This window comes from Thamnophis sirtalis, unplaced genomic scaffold, assembly GCF_051295495.1.
Source record: "Thamnophis sirtalis isolate CommonGarterSnake01/CBP01778 unplaced genomic scaffold, rThaSir2_p1.2 scaffold_1, whole genome shotgun sequence".
NCBI lineage: Eukaryota > Metazoa > Chordata > Lepidosauria > Squamata > Natricidae > Thamnophis > Thamnophis sirtalis.
The window spans coordinates 154,386,320-154,400,261 of NW_028261381.1; the positions used below are offsets into that span (position 1 = coordinate 154,386,320).

The 13,942-nt window shown below is 42.0% G+C and overlaps 1 protein-coding gene across 1 annotated transcript in view; it reads left to right on the plus strand.

Moving 5' to 3' along the window:
- FRMD6 (FERM domain containing 6) overlaps positions 1-13,942 on the plus strand; it is a 142,164-nt gene that overhangs the window by 3,180 nt on the left and 125,042 nt on the right. The gene's annotated exons all lie outside the window — the stretch shown is intronic.

Sequence of the window (13,942 nt, forward strand, 5' to 3'; positions counted from 1 at the left end):
TCTCTGCAAGTTGTACATGCTAAACATTTTACATTGCCTTAACTGTTCTTTTCAGTTCTATTCAGTTGGTAGCTGTTTTTCTCTGATTTGCTAAGTATCTTGCTCAAAAGGCTGGAAACTCACCGTACAAGAGTAACTTCTATAATATTGTATACCATTGTAAGGGATGGTAGAGGGACAGAGTGGCTCAGTGGCTAAGACGCTGAGCTTGTCGATCAGAAAGGTCGGCAATTCAGCGGTTCAAATCCCTAGCGCCGTGTAACGGAGTGAGCTCCCATTACTTGTCCAGCTTCTGCCATACTAGCAGTTTGAAAGCATGTAAAAATGCAAGTAGAAAAATAGGGACCATTTTGGTGGGAAGGTAACAGCATTCCGTGCACCTTCGGCGTTTACTCATGCTGGCCACATGACCACGGAGACGTCTTCGGACAGCGCTGGCTGCAATGGAGATGGGCACTGCCCCCTAGAGTTGGGAACGACTAGCACTTATGTATGAGGGGAACCTCTACCTTTTTAAAGGATGGTAGAGGTTAACTCACACAAATAGCTGACAAGACAAGGCAATGAATGCACACTTCTTTTCTATAGTTAAATGCTGGCTTCCTCGAATCTGCGTATTGACAGGTAAAGATCAGAATTGGGTAGGCAATGATTTTCCCTGTGACCCTCTATAGAAGTAAAAGTTGGATTTGAAGAAGCAATCTAGAAAAAGTATTGATTGGAATACTGTTTGTCTTTCCCCCCCTCCCTTTTTGAATTGTGAGCCGCCCTGAGTCCCCCCAGGGAAAAGGGCGGCATACAAATAAAGGAAATTCAATTCAATTCAAATTCAATTGATGTTTTTGAACTTGGTGATGGAGAAGACTCCCGAGAATACCATGGAGAGCCAAGAAAACTAAACCAATCGATCCTTGAATAAATCAAATAGACTTATAGCAATAGCAATTAGACTTATATACCGCTTCATAGGGCTTTCAGCCCTCTCTAAGCGGTTTACAGAGTCAGCATATCGCCCCCACAGTCTGGGTCCTCATTTCACCCACCTCAGAAGGATGGAAGGCTGAGTCAACCTTGAGCCGGTGAGATTAGAACCGCTGAACTGCAGATAACAGTCAGCTGAAGTGGCCTGCAGTACTGCACCCTAACCACTGCGCCACCTCGGCTTATCACTCGAAGAAGATCATACTTGGACATATTATGCGAAGACCTGGGTCACTGTGGAAGGCTCTGGGGTTGGGAAAGAGAAAGGAAAGAGAAGATGGGGATGACTAGCAGTCAGCTGGACAGAATCAATTACAGCAGCAGCAAGTGCACAAGGCTGAAGACAGATCATCCTGCAGAAAAAATCTCTCTACCAGTAGTCCTCAACTTACAACCACAACTGAGTCCAACATTCCTGTTGCTAAGTGAAACCTTAGTTAAGTGAGTTTGCTCCCATTTTACAATCTTTCTTGCCACACGTTCTTAAATGAATCACAGGAGGTGTTAAACTAGTCAAACTGTTGTTCACTGAATCTGGCTTCCCCATTGACTTTGCTTTTCAGAATGTCACAAAAAGGATCACATGACCCTGGAACGCTGCAACCGTCATAAATATGAGTCAATTGCCAAGCGTATGCATTTTGATCCCATGATGCTACGAGGGCCATAAGTGTGGAAAGTGGTCATAAGTCACCTTTTTCAGTGCCGTTATAACTTTGAACGGTCATTAAATGAACTGTTGTGAAGTCAAGTACTACCAGTATATGGTTGGTAGGAATCAGCAATGACTTGATGGTACATAATCTACCAGTCAAACCTTGATTTGTACAAATTTCAGATCGCTTGTTCTAGATCAGGGGTATCAGACTCAAGGCCCATGGGCCGAATTCGGGCCATGGAGTGCTTAGATCTGGCCTTAGGGGTCCACCCTGGAAACAACAAAGTACCAGCCCGCGGTGCCTCTGCCAATGAAAATGGAGCTCGGGAGGAGCACGCGGTCCTCCCAGGCTCTGTTTTCGGCTGCAGCGGCCTCCTGCAACCCGCTGCCACTGAAAACAAGCCTCCCCAAGCTCCATTTTCAGTGGCAGAGGCCATCACAGCCAAAAATTGAGCCCCAATGAGTGACATCGGGCTGGCCATGCCCCCCACAGCCCCCCTGAAGGTCAAACACAACTCTGATGCAGCCCTCAATGAAATTGAGTTTGACATCCCTGTTCTAGATGTTAGCATCACAGGTCAGTAGTCTCCATTCAGCAATGCTCACATGCCAGGAAGTCCAAAAGTAGAGGAAACTGGGGTTGTTTGAGGCCAGATTGCAGTAGTTTTGGGGTGAATTAATCTACACTTTCTATAATGTTCTTTTTAAAAATGTAAGTGTTTTTTTGATCTCTGTTAGTTTGCAAACAGCGTAAGGATGTTTATTCATTTATTTTAGTTTCAGAAGAAAATATATACAAGGGTGTTGTTTTTTTTTAATTTTCCTTTCAGTTGCAAAGAAAAATATATTGTATAAACTTTTATTGGAAAATTGCACTGCACAAATTTGAGAAAGGCAAATATAGGAAAATAATAATTGAATTCTGTTTGTTTACTTGATTCAGGAAGTGTAAAATTAACTCAGTTCATATTTTCAGCACATACTAAACAAATAACTATTTTTTTCCTCCTAACTAAGATTAGTGCTTCTAACTCTTTGCCCCAGGCACTGCCACAATTCTTGGTTCTGTCATACAGCGGAGCTGAAATGCTTTCCCTTATTTTGTCACTTCACAGCAGCCTGCAGAGGAAAGGCAGAGAGAAATGTTCTCATACTGATTGGCTTTATGGCAATGCCAGGTGATGACATCAAAACAACGTGTTCTGCTTTCTGGGACCAGAACATCTATTGGTTTCTCCCAATATAGCCATTGGCTAAGAATTGCAATTTCCCAAAATCTAACGAATGAGGTTCATAGCAACCTCCAGAATGCAGCATTCATCATTATGCAGCATCCAGTGAAAATTTCACAACATTCTGGATATTGCATGATTTTGGCCTTCGTCCATCATTTCAAATTGGCACGTTGAAGTAGGCTAATGGAGAAAAAGAGAAGGTGGGGAGTCTTAAGCTATATAGGGTGGATATTCACTGGCCCCACTTGCAATAATATTGCAAAATTATCCTCAGAAATGAAGCATTGGCATGTCTGACATTGTTATTGAAGTGTTCAGCCTGCAGACTATAGGGGAGGTACCCTAATACTCTTTCATTGAAACAAATATGTCCTTGTCTTTCGGGAAGAAAGCAGGTCACAATGCAAGCTAAGTTTCACGTTTTCATCCTGGCATACACACACACAAACACACACACACACACACACACACACACACACAGAGAGAGAGAGAGAGAGACAGACAGACAGACAGACAGACAGACAGACAGACAGACAGACAGACAGACAGACAAGAATTCAGCCAAAAGATCCAAATTGTCCCTCTGTTGAAGAGAACAAGCTATCCATTTTTAGTGGCAAATATTAATGGGAATAATGGCCAACATCCTAAACTTTCAGCTAGTCTCAGACAAAAAGGAATAGCTGGCTATAACCTGCAGTTTGCTTGTCAACTAAGTTGCCATCTAGTTTTGAGGATAAACTCTTTCATTGATAGTGCTGAGATAAGATTTAACTGTCAATCCAGTCAGCTAATAGATATCGTTCCCACAAAAAGGACCCATCTTGGTTTTTTTTTTAATTTCAAACAGTAAAATTATGGTGATCAGAATCTCCCCTTGATAGTTCTCTCAACATATTGCATTTAGTTCTCTCAACAAGTTGCATTTAGACAAGCTACACCTTGTCTCTGATGGTTAGGTATGAACTTGAGGGGAAAGAGGGAGGGGAGGGAGAGGGAGTGGGAGAGACAGAGAAAGAGGGAGACAGGGAGAGGGGGAGGGGAGAGAGAGAGAGAGAGACAAGAGAGGGAGGGAGGAAGACACAGAGACACAGAGAGGGAGAGAGAGAGAGATCCTGCTAATTCATTGATAATGGTTGTCTGCTTGAAAATGTGAGAGCCATGTGCTTTATAATCTGTCAAACGTAAGTAAACAAATTTGATGTTATGCGTCTTTTGGAAAAGCTCATGAACTAAAAGAATACTTAGATATGTGAAACTCTTACAAGCCATTAGAACTGCAATTCAGCAGTCCCTCCGAGCCCCAATGGTTTCCCCAGTTGAAACGTTCTTGCTACCTTGAAATATCCTGAATGACTCCCAGGGCATTTTAATTAAATGTATCCCTTTCAGGGGTGCAAATGAAAAGAAGGATTGTGAATGCCAAACAATGGGAAGAACAGTCTTGTTGAGCAAAGCAGCTTCACAATGGGCTTTCAGGAGAGGCAGTAGGGAAGCCACCTCACATTTTGGAGAAAGCTGGACAAGAATATGTTAGTTGGAGGTTTTGTACGCAAAGAGTTGCCAGAAAGAAAGTTTTCCGGTTTAATACAGAACTCAGTACTGCAAATAGAATCCATTCTTTCCAAGTAGGAATACATTCTTTCTTTTTCTGAACCAGGGATGGGCAACTCCTAACCTACAACCTATGTTCCCAGGACTTGAAAGTTTTTCAAGAGCAAGCAACTAAATCTTCATAGCAATTGACAATGTTCAATAGAGGGATTGGTTGGCCTTTTTAAGCATTAAAGAAAGCCTTCAAACAGATATGATAACCCTCTACCTCAAGGCTGTCAAACTTGATTTCATTGAGGGCCGCATCAAGGTTGTGATTGACCTTGGAGGGCTAGGATAGGTATGGCCAGGGTGGGTGTGGCCAGCTTGACATTACTCATATCAGGGGCACCTGTAGTGGCCTGAGTGCTCTGCCAGCAAAAACGGCCTCCCAATCTCCGTTTTCGGCTGGGACAGACTCCTGAAACCCTTTGCCAGCCAAAATGGAGCTTCAGTTTTGCTGGCAGAGGATTGCAGAAGGATGTCCCAGCCGAAAACGGAGATTGGAGCCTCTTTTCTGTGGCAGAGGCACCACTGGCCGATCCTTCACTCTTCCCAAGGTGGCCTCACAGGCTGGATTTAAGCACCCTGTGGGCCAGATCTGGCCCCTGAGCCTTGAGTTTGATATCCCTGCTCTACCTCTTTTAATCTATTTTGCTTTAAATAATCATTGTAGTCCATGTAGCCTTCAAAAGATGGATGGGTAGGTGATAGAATATGTGTTGCCAGACCCCGTTCTGAATAATAATTTTGGCTCAAATGGCTGTGAACTTTATGTTTTGTGCGTATTGCCCTGCCCAATTAAATGTGAGACAGGCATGTGTGGCTCAATAAGATTCCCAGCAGCTGTTACCCCTTTTTATGAACACAAAGTCAGAATAAAAGACAAAGAGAGAATATCAAAGTTGAAGAGCTGCAATGGTGACCATTTTTCTGGAGAAGAAATTGAATCACCTAGGAAGTTACTTTTAAAAATATTGGTGACCTTGGATATTAGGCTTCAGTGTGAAACATACATGTGGATTCCTTTGCTGCTGATCTTGTAATCCATGACAATCTATGAGACTCATATCTGCTATTCCTCATCTCTGTTAATTGAGCAATCTGAACAAGGACAACAGGCAGAGAGGTTTCCCTCGCTCACCAACAACCAGGAGTGAGATTCTTCCGATTTGGACCGGTTCAGATGAGCCACTAGCTCCGACAATCAGCTGGGAGTGAACTTGTTCACTCCCATGATCAAGTCAACTGCCCGCCCCTGTGATATACCGACCTTTATCATCTCATCTGAGTCGCGTGGCAGAGTGGATTGCTGTGCCTCAGCTCTTTTCTTTCCCAGCAGTAATGCGGAGGACAAGTTTTCTTGAAACTGTGCACGCACACACAGTGCATGTCAAATCACGCACTCACCAAACTGGTTGTTAAACCAGTAGGATCCCATCACTGCCAACAACCCACTGAAAGTTCCTTCCTTTCTGTAAAGGGTAAAGAAGAAGCAACCACAAAGATAAGCCCCATGGAGGGATGGGGAAAGATGTTCTCCTTTATTCATTAGAATTATATCCTGCCTTTCTTCCATGAGATCAAGGCAATAGACCATGCACATCATTCCTGCCAATTTATTCTCTCCACAACAATTGTTAAGATAGGCTGGAGTGATTGGTCTAACTTGATGTTGGGTCTGTCTGACCCTTGTCTAATAATTGTGATCTTGGGATGAAGGCAGTTTGTCTCCATAAAAAACCCATGGTGGCACAGTGGTTAGAATCAGCAGTGGGTTTCATATTTTGTTACCACTGGTTCGCTGCGCACGCGCACACTCGCTTCGCGAACTGGTCCGAACCAGCTGAATACCCCCACTGGTTAGAATGCAGTATTGCCAGCTAATTCTGCTGACTGCCCGCAGTTTGATTCTCACCAGGCTCAAGGTTGACTCAGCCTTCCATCCTTCTGAGGTTGGCAAAATGAGGACCCAGACAGTTGGGGGCAATATGCTGACTTTGTAAACTGCTCAGAGACGGCTATATAGTGTAAAGCACTATATAAGTCTTTAGTGCTATTACTGTTGCTGCAGAACATGCGGAATTGTCAGCCTTCCACTTAATAACACATGTTGAAAAGAGTTACGTATTTTAGCTAAGAGACAAAGTACTCTCTAGATGTTTTAAATTACAACTCTTGTTGACCCCATTCAGTGACACCACTGATGCAATGGTGGGGATTACAGTAACTGGAATTTGGCCTTAGGTTTGACCTATAGAGTCTCTTCCATGCAATATTTCCAGTTCCTCAGTTTCTGAAAACACGTTGAGAGCAATGGGGAGAGAAATGAAGGAAAACTGAATGGGCAGATCTTGGCGTGTATGTGGGCTGAGAGCAGCTCTTTATATTTTCTGGCAAGTGAAACCAACCAAACTCGTACGCCAAGAAGCTCTGCAGGAAAGGAGGGGTTTATACCTTGGGGCATCCGCCTTCATGTCCCCATGAAGATATTAAAATTCCTCTGAAATAATGGCATTCAGGTTTTCTGGCTGCAGTGTTCCTTGGATTTGAAATGTGCAGTTGAAACATTTCCGGCCCCATTGTAATGGCATGATGCAACTGTCCAGAAGTGTTTACCTTCCAACGTTGTGAATCTCTGAGTACCTAAGCAAATTCTTCCCCTAGGCAAGAACCCAGTTTCAAGGAATGAAATAAGCCTACTATTCATAATGTGATCTGTGCCTCCTCCTCCTCCTCCTCTACTGTGGCAGATTGAGTGGGCAATACATGTCTCATACTGATACTTTTCCAAACATTTCCCTCCCCCCCCTTATATAATCACTTGTTTTTACACACGTTTCACCTGTTTCTGCACTTTATACACTTTTTGAGAAACTTAAGAAACTATTTTTGAAGAGTATATAATCTCAGGGATGAGCCCTTTTGGCTTTAAAAAAACTAGAGCAAGTGTGGTTTTGAAGATTGCATGTGGAATGAGGTCCAGAGATAGCCAGGTTCACAACTTCCCTCAGCTCCATCCTAACCCTACAGGGTTGTGCTAGTGAATAGAAAATGGAAAAGAGAACACTCTGCTTGCATGTGATGGTCATGGAAGAAAAGCAGAATATATAGTATAACACATTCTTACTCTGAAAGTCAAAATGGATCACTTCATGTCCAACCCAAGCCAAATTAATTTTTTTCCATCCCTAATTCAAATATGAATTTTTGAATATACTTTATACAATAGCTATAGACTTATATACCACTTCACAGTGCTTTACAGCCCTCTCTAAGTGGTTTACAGAGTCAGCATATTCCCCCCAACAACCTGGATCCTCATTTTACTGACCTCAGAAGTATGGCAGGTTGAGTCAACCTTGAGCTGGTCAGGATCGAACTCATGTCAGTAGGCAGAGATAGCCTGCAACACTGCATTCTAACCACTGTGCCACCATAGCTCACTCATATGGCCATTATTCATATGACCAAAACAGATTAAAATTAAAATTTAGGAAGCTGTGGTGATAATGTAGATTTTCAACATTGTGAAGGGACTCAATAGTTATCTTCAGGGGTACTTGTAAAAGCAGATTTCTTTCATCCACAGGAGTCAGTCTATATCACATCCTATCAAATTCTATTATCCCTTAATTATAGACAAGATCCTTTCTATCTCCATTTTTTTTAAGCCATGATCCTTTCCAACACCATGATTGAGTTCATAAACACTATTATTTCTTTCCTCAAATAAGCTTTATCAAATAGAGGCTACCCAGTATGGCACAGTGATATTCCTCCTGGTTTGCGGGTTTTGTAAAATATTGAAGTTCAGCAGACTAGACTAGTGAATTTGATACTATGCAGTAATGTTGACACAGAGCATGCTCGTTTATGTCTTCATTCATTCATGAAGTGTATATGCTCCATATAATCAGGGTCGAAGGGCAACACGGTACCCTTAGAGGCAAATCAAATGACATAAAATATACAAATGTGAATCCCCATCGCAGTCTGAAATGGCACAGCCCAGAAACAATTAATTCAACGTGAGATGAGAATTGTTTGATTATGTGCCTTCAGGATGTTGACTCTTAGTGAGCACATCAATAGTTTTCTCCAGGAGGGCCTGTCCTCAACATGATCTTTCATCACTGCTATAATCGAGTCCACTTTGTTGGTGATTATCCTTTTCATCTCTTTCGTGCCATCTTTACCAGCATTATAACTTCTCCAGAGAGTTAGGTCTTCCCAAATCGTCTCTCAATAGATGGCCACACTCTGAGAATAATGCAGAAGCTATAAAAATACTCAAATTTAATACTGTGATTCATCTGCAGGCCCAAAGGCATATAAATCCCCATTTATCTGTAATTGGTCTCTATCTGTGACAGTGACAAGAGTGGCTTCTGCAGAAAATACAGCAGCTGTTGCATTGTGAAGATGAAAAGAAAAAGAGGGGGGGAGAGGGAAAGGGAGAGGGAGGGAGGGAGAGAGAGAGATTGGGGTTTGCTGTCCTAACACATGTGAAGCAGGGGTGGATTCCAGCTGCTGCTACTGCTGGTTCACTTAGGGACGTGAAATGGCAGTAGCTTGATGCATGCTATGCACACATGCGCAGTACTAAAAAAATGATAAGAAGATGGCGGCGCCGTAGAAAACTGGTTTGGGGGCGTGGCAGGCTGAGTTACTACCTAAGCCAAACCAGTCCGAACCGTTAAGAACCCCACTCTGATGTGAAGGTTTGGTCTTGTGCAAATTAATGTGTGTTCCCATAACATAGCCAATTTGTAGTTGTGCAGTGTACAAACCATTTGTCTCTTGTATCTAAATACAAAATCTGCTCCCAAATTTACAAAGTTTCCTCAGAGATGCCTTGTTTTGGGAGACCCAGCAATACATGAAATTTGGAGTGAGGCAATAGCAAGGGCTATTAATGCCAACAATCTGTGATCAAAGCACTCCTCCCTCTAAATTATAATTTTCCTCTCTCCTATTTAGCAAAAGCCCAGCAATTCCAGTCAGGTTGCTGTCTCCAAGCATATTTTGCAACCTCTCTCCTCCATGGAGGAAGCCACTGGCAATGAAAGCAATGAATTTTCCAGTCCAGGCTGTTTGTCACCAAACAAGATTCCTCCTCCATAGAAACATGCAGAACTTTACATTTAAATTAAAGTCAGGGGAAAATATTTAATCAGAGGTTATATAGCAGCATTCTGGATAACATGGTTTTTGGAACAACCTGGCACTCAGTTGTTACAGCTGCTCCTAGAATACCTCGCCAACATAGCCAACATTAAGTGCCTATCCCTTGCCCACTTCCAATCTTGGTTTATTTATTTTATTTTTATTTATTTAGTAATTTGTTAGCTGACCATCTTGCCACAAGGCAACTCTGGCTGGCTTAGAGCCTTGTTGGACAAAAATCTTAAAATAATAAGGAAGACTATTAATTTGGAAAACCTGCCTGCCTGCCAACATTTCCATACACTATCGTTACCAGAAAATAAAAGGGCTTTGCATATTCATGTTTTTTTTTCTTAAAGACATTCCAGATACAAAGTCTCCCTGAACTGGATCCCTCTATGCTAATCTGACCTCACAAGGGGCTTTAACAGCCCTGCATTATAGTACTGGATCAGCTATAAATATTTCTTTATCCTTCTGGATGAATGTCTAGGAAGATTCTCAGTTGACCAGGTCATAGTAATCCCAAAAGAGGCCACTTGACTTTCTTCATTTCACTTCTCATTCAGAACTGATGATGCATCTTGGATGAGAAGCAACATGTTTTCAAGTGGGGGGGGGAGGGAAGTTTGATTGCCTTTGGAAAAAGGACCTTTGGAACTCTGGGATGAATGGAAATACAATCAGTAGAATGAAGCCAGTGGACAATTTATTGAAGATGTGCCTGATCAAAATGTTTAAAGCTCCTTTAGAAAGAGTTTCTACGTCAATAAAATATGGTTGTTTAAGGGGATTGGATAGTTGCAAGCTAACAGCTCCAGTTTCTCCAAAAGAGTGTGCTTTGGCAAACAAAAAGCTTGTAAATAGATAGAATTCATCACTAATTCTGCTGGAAATATACTGCGTTTGAACTATTGAACTGAATATTTGTAAGGAGTACAGAAAAACAGACAAAAAGACATACTTTTTCTTATGAAAATGATCATGTAACCAACCTACATCTGCCACTGTAATTCCAGTTTTCTTCCCTCTGCTCAAGCACTTATTTATTTGGTAGGTTAATACTCCATCTTTTCCCGGGGAGCTTAAGGCAAGGTACATAACATTCTATCATCTAATTCCTCTTCCCCAACATACACAAATTATCATGTGAAGTTATGAAAGAGTAACAGCTCAGAGTCATTCTGTGTCAGTCTTAGCCCAAGAACATAGAACAATCCAACTAGTGTTCAGTGTTTTTTTGTTTGCTTATACACAATAGATAGAATCTTGCCAGACTAAATGATAATTATTCTCACCCTAATGGATAAACTCTGGGAGATTCTAGGGAGTGGCTATCCTCTCTTTCTCAATCTCCTATCCAGCTCCAGGCTATGCTGCCTCTTGTCCTGCCCCCCTCCTACATAGCAAATTACTGGCTGACTGTAGTCCATCACACCATTTCCCTCTTTGTGGTTCCATCTCTCACATCCAGTTACATGGTTGAGCTGATTCTTCGCAGTCCTAATTGATCACGTTAATCTCACAACACTAATTTCAAATGGCAATTTTCAAACATCTATGAGTATTTACAGTTATTCCTAATTGCTCATTGGTCTTTTGGAACAAGAACTTGCTCTTAGGAACACAGATGGCTGATTGAAGTGAAGAACATCAACATTTGAAAGGGTTCCAAAACCCTCGTTAAGTTCTGGGTTCATTAAGTGATAGTGAAGGGACAATCAGGAGCTACTGAGCAATGTAGGGACTTGTAAAGTTGCTTCTGACATCTCTCAGTTTGGTATCATTGCCTGGGTTGTCTCCCTTTACATTTCATGCTTTCCCTACCCAGAGCTTGGGACAACTCCAAGAAGACATTCCATAGCCTCACGATCCCTGCTGGGTAAAATACCACACGTTGAGCTCCAGAAGTGCAGGGAGCCAGGGGAATGAACCTCCCTTCATCCAGCTTGCAGAAACTTGCTTCCTCCCTTGTTAAGATTCCTGCCAAACAGTTAATGACATGAATTGTGCTTTGCCTCATAACCATGTCCATTTTGATAATTGCCAGATTGCAGAGTTCTTTAAAAGGCATATTTCAAGGCTGGTTGTGGAGTGAGTGATGGGAAATATTGCTCTTATTAAATTGCTCAATGAACCATCCCAAATATGCATAGTGTGTCTAATGTCAGGAGTTTTTGTGGCTGTGGCTTGTAGACTCTACACTGAGCAGTGGATGGGATCAGATAATTCCCAAGGAGCATCTCAAAAAAAACAACAACCCTCTAATTCCTAATATCCATTCTCTTAATATATTGCAGCAATTTCTGCATTCATTTCATGGTGTGCGTCCACAAGATAGGGACAAATAGGAATTCCTTTGAGGGAAGAAGACCAAGAGTACATGATAAATTCCTATTTAGGGGAATCATTAGTGCAGTATACTCTGTAAAGCTAGTTTGGCTACTGGGCTCCTTGGATTTCAGTTTCATTCAGAGATTTCTGGGTTTCCATCATCTTCTCTCTGCATCCATGGATACCTCCTGAGCCAACAAGATCTGATGAGGGAGATGATTTGAGCCAGCAATTTTATCATTAATTCTCATAACAATTGCACCACTCCAGTTTGCAAAATTCCCATGGTGAAACCTGTCTTTAGATGTGGTTGGATTTGCAATTTCATTTAATAGATACATCTAATATAACAGGTGTTTTTTAGCAAGGTATTCTTTATCTTCAACAAAACCAAAGCAATGGTAAATACTGTACTTCCATGCTGCTGCCAAGAATACTAGATGGCTATCTCCATTTAGTAACCAGGATATAGGTCTAACCTGAATTAATTTAAACATTTAAATGAGATTTTACACCTGGAAAAACAAAATGTCCAATCACATATCCAACTGTAAGCATACAGTCCCACTTTGGTGGGTTGGCTCAAACCAAACCATTAAATTCAACATCCACCAAACATGGAAATATACAACATTTTATACAGCCTTTTTAACCATACCCTTGACTGAAGATCAGTACACTCCTTCTACCTGGGATGGTTGTTCCTCTTCCACCGAGCATGCAGCTTCAGGAGGGACGCACATGGAGCGGTGAGAGAGGAAGGGGACACCTGCCTAGCCAGCCAGATCAGCCGAATCAACCGTGGCGATTAACAAAGTGACATATGTCGCAGCCAGATCGCCCTCACATCCCCTTTTTAACCATGATAATGTGTTGTGCTTTAAATTCTAGCAATTATTTCTAAGTCTCCATTGCTATATCTAAATCATGTCAGAGTTTTATGCATGTTATGCAAAGAAATGCTCTGGCATCAGGTGGCATGTTTCCTTACAAGAATGTTAATATCTTCTTGCTTACCTATTTCTTTGACTTTGGAGACAGAGAGGTGTCCATCCTACACAACACAAAAAAGACAGTCTGGCTATACAGCCTTTGTCATCCCTATTTGGGAACCAAAATTCCTTGACTTGCATGGCCACCATTGCATTTTCATCTCAAATGTGTTTCACTCCAAACATGTTTCCTGGTGGAAAAAATGTTTCCATTGCTTCCCACTGAAGGCATGACTCAAAGGCCTGGCTTCAATTGAGGGGATTTCCAAACTAGATGCACTGGCAGCCAACATTAAGGTAAAGGCTTATGATTTGACTCCCCTCCCCCCTGCCATGCTTGAGTCAACACCAGTGAGCGGCGCATACAGCATCCCAAGGCTAAAGAGTAAGAGGAGAAATGCAAACAACATTACTCAGCCCCCAGCAATGCTGGAAATGTGCTGCTGGATTGGCCCTGGTGCTCACACTTTTCACCTTCCTTCCTGAAGGCTTGGTTGGCTCTGCTCCCACCAGGTGCCTCATTCCCCAGGGGAAGAAAGATGTTTTCCACTGCTGTTGCCAGCTATACCTACAACCTGCTGTCTTCCATTTTTACTGCTTTAGGTCGGCAAAGAAACATTAGAGGATCGATGACAGATTAGGTAGATAGGTAGATAGGTAGATAGGTAGATAGGTAGATAGGTAGATAGGTAGATAGGTAGATAGGTAGATAGGTAGATAGGTAGATAGATAGATAGATAGATAGATAGATAGATAGATAGATAGATAGATAGATAGATAGATAGATAGATAGATAGATAGATAGATAGATGATAGATTGATGATAGATAGATAGATAGATAGATAGATAGATAGATAGATAGATAGATAGATAGATAGATAGATAGATAGATAGTAGGCAGGCAATCAGGCAGGCAGGCAGGCAGGCAGACAGACAGACAGACAGACAGATCTAGATAGGCTGACAGGCAAATAGAAAG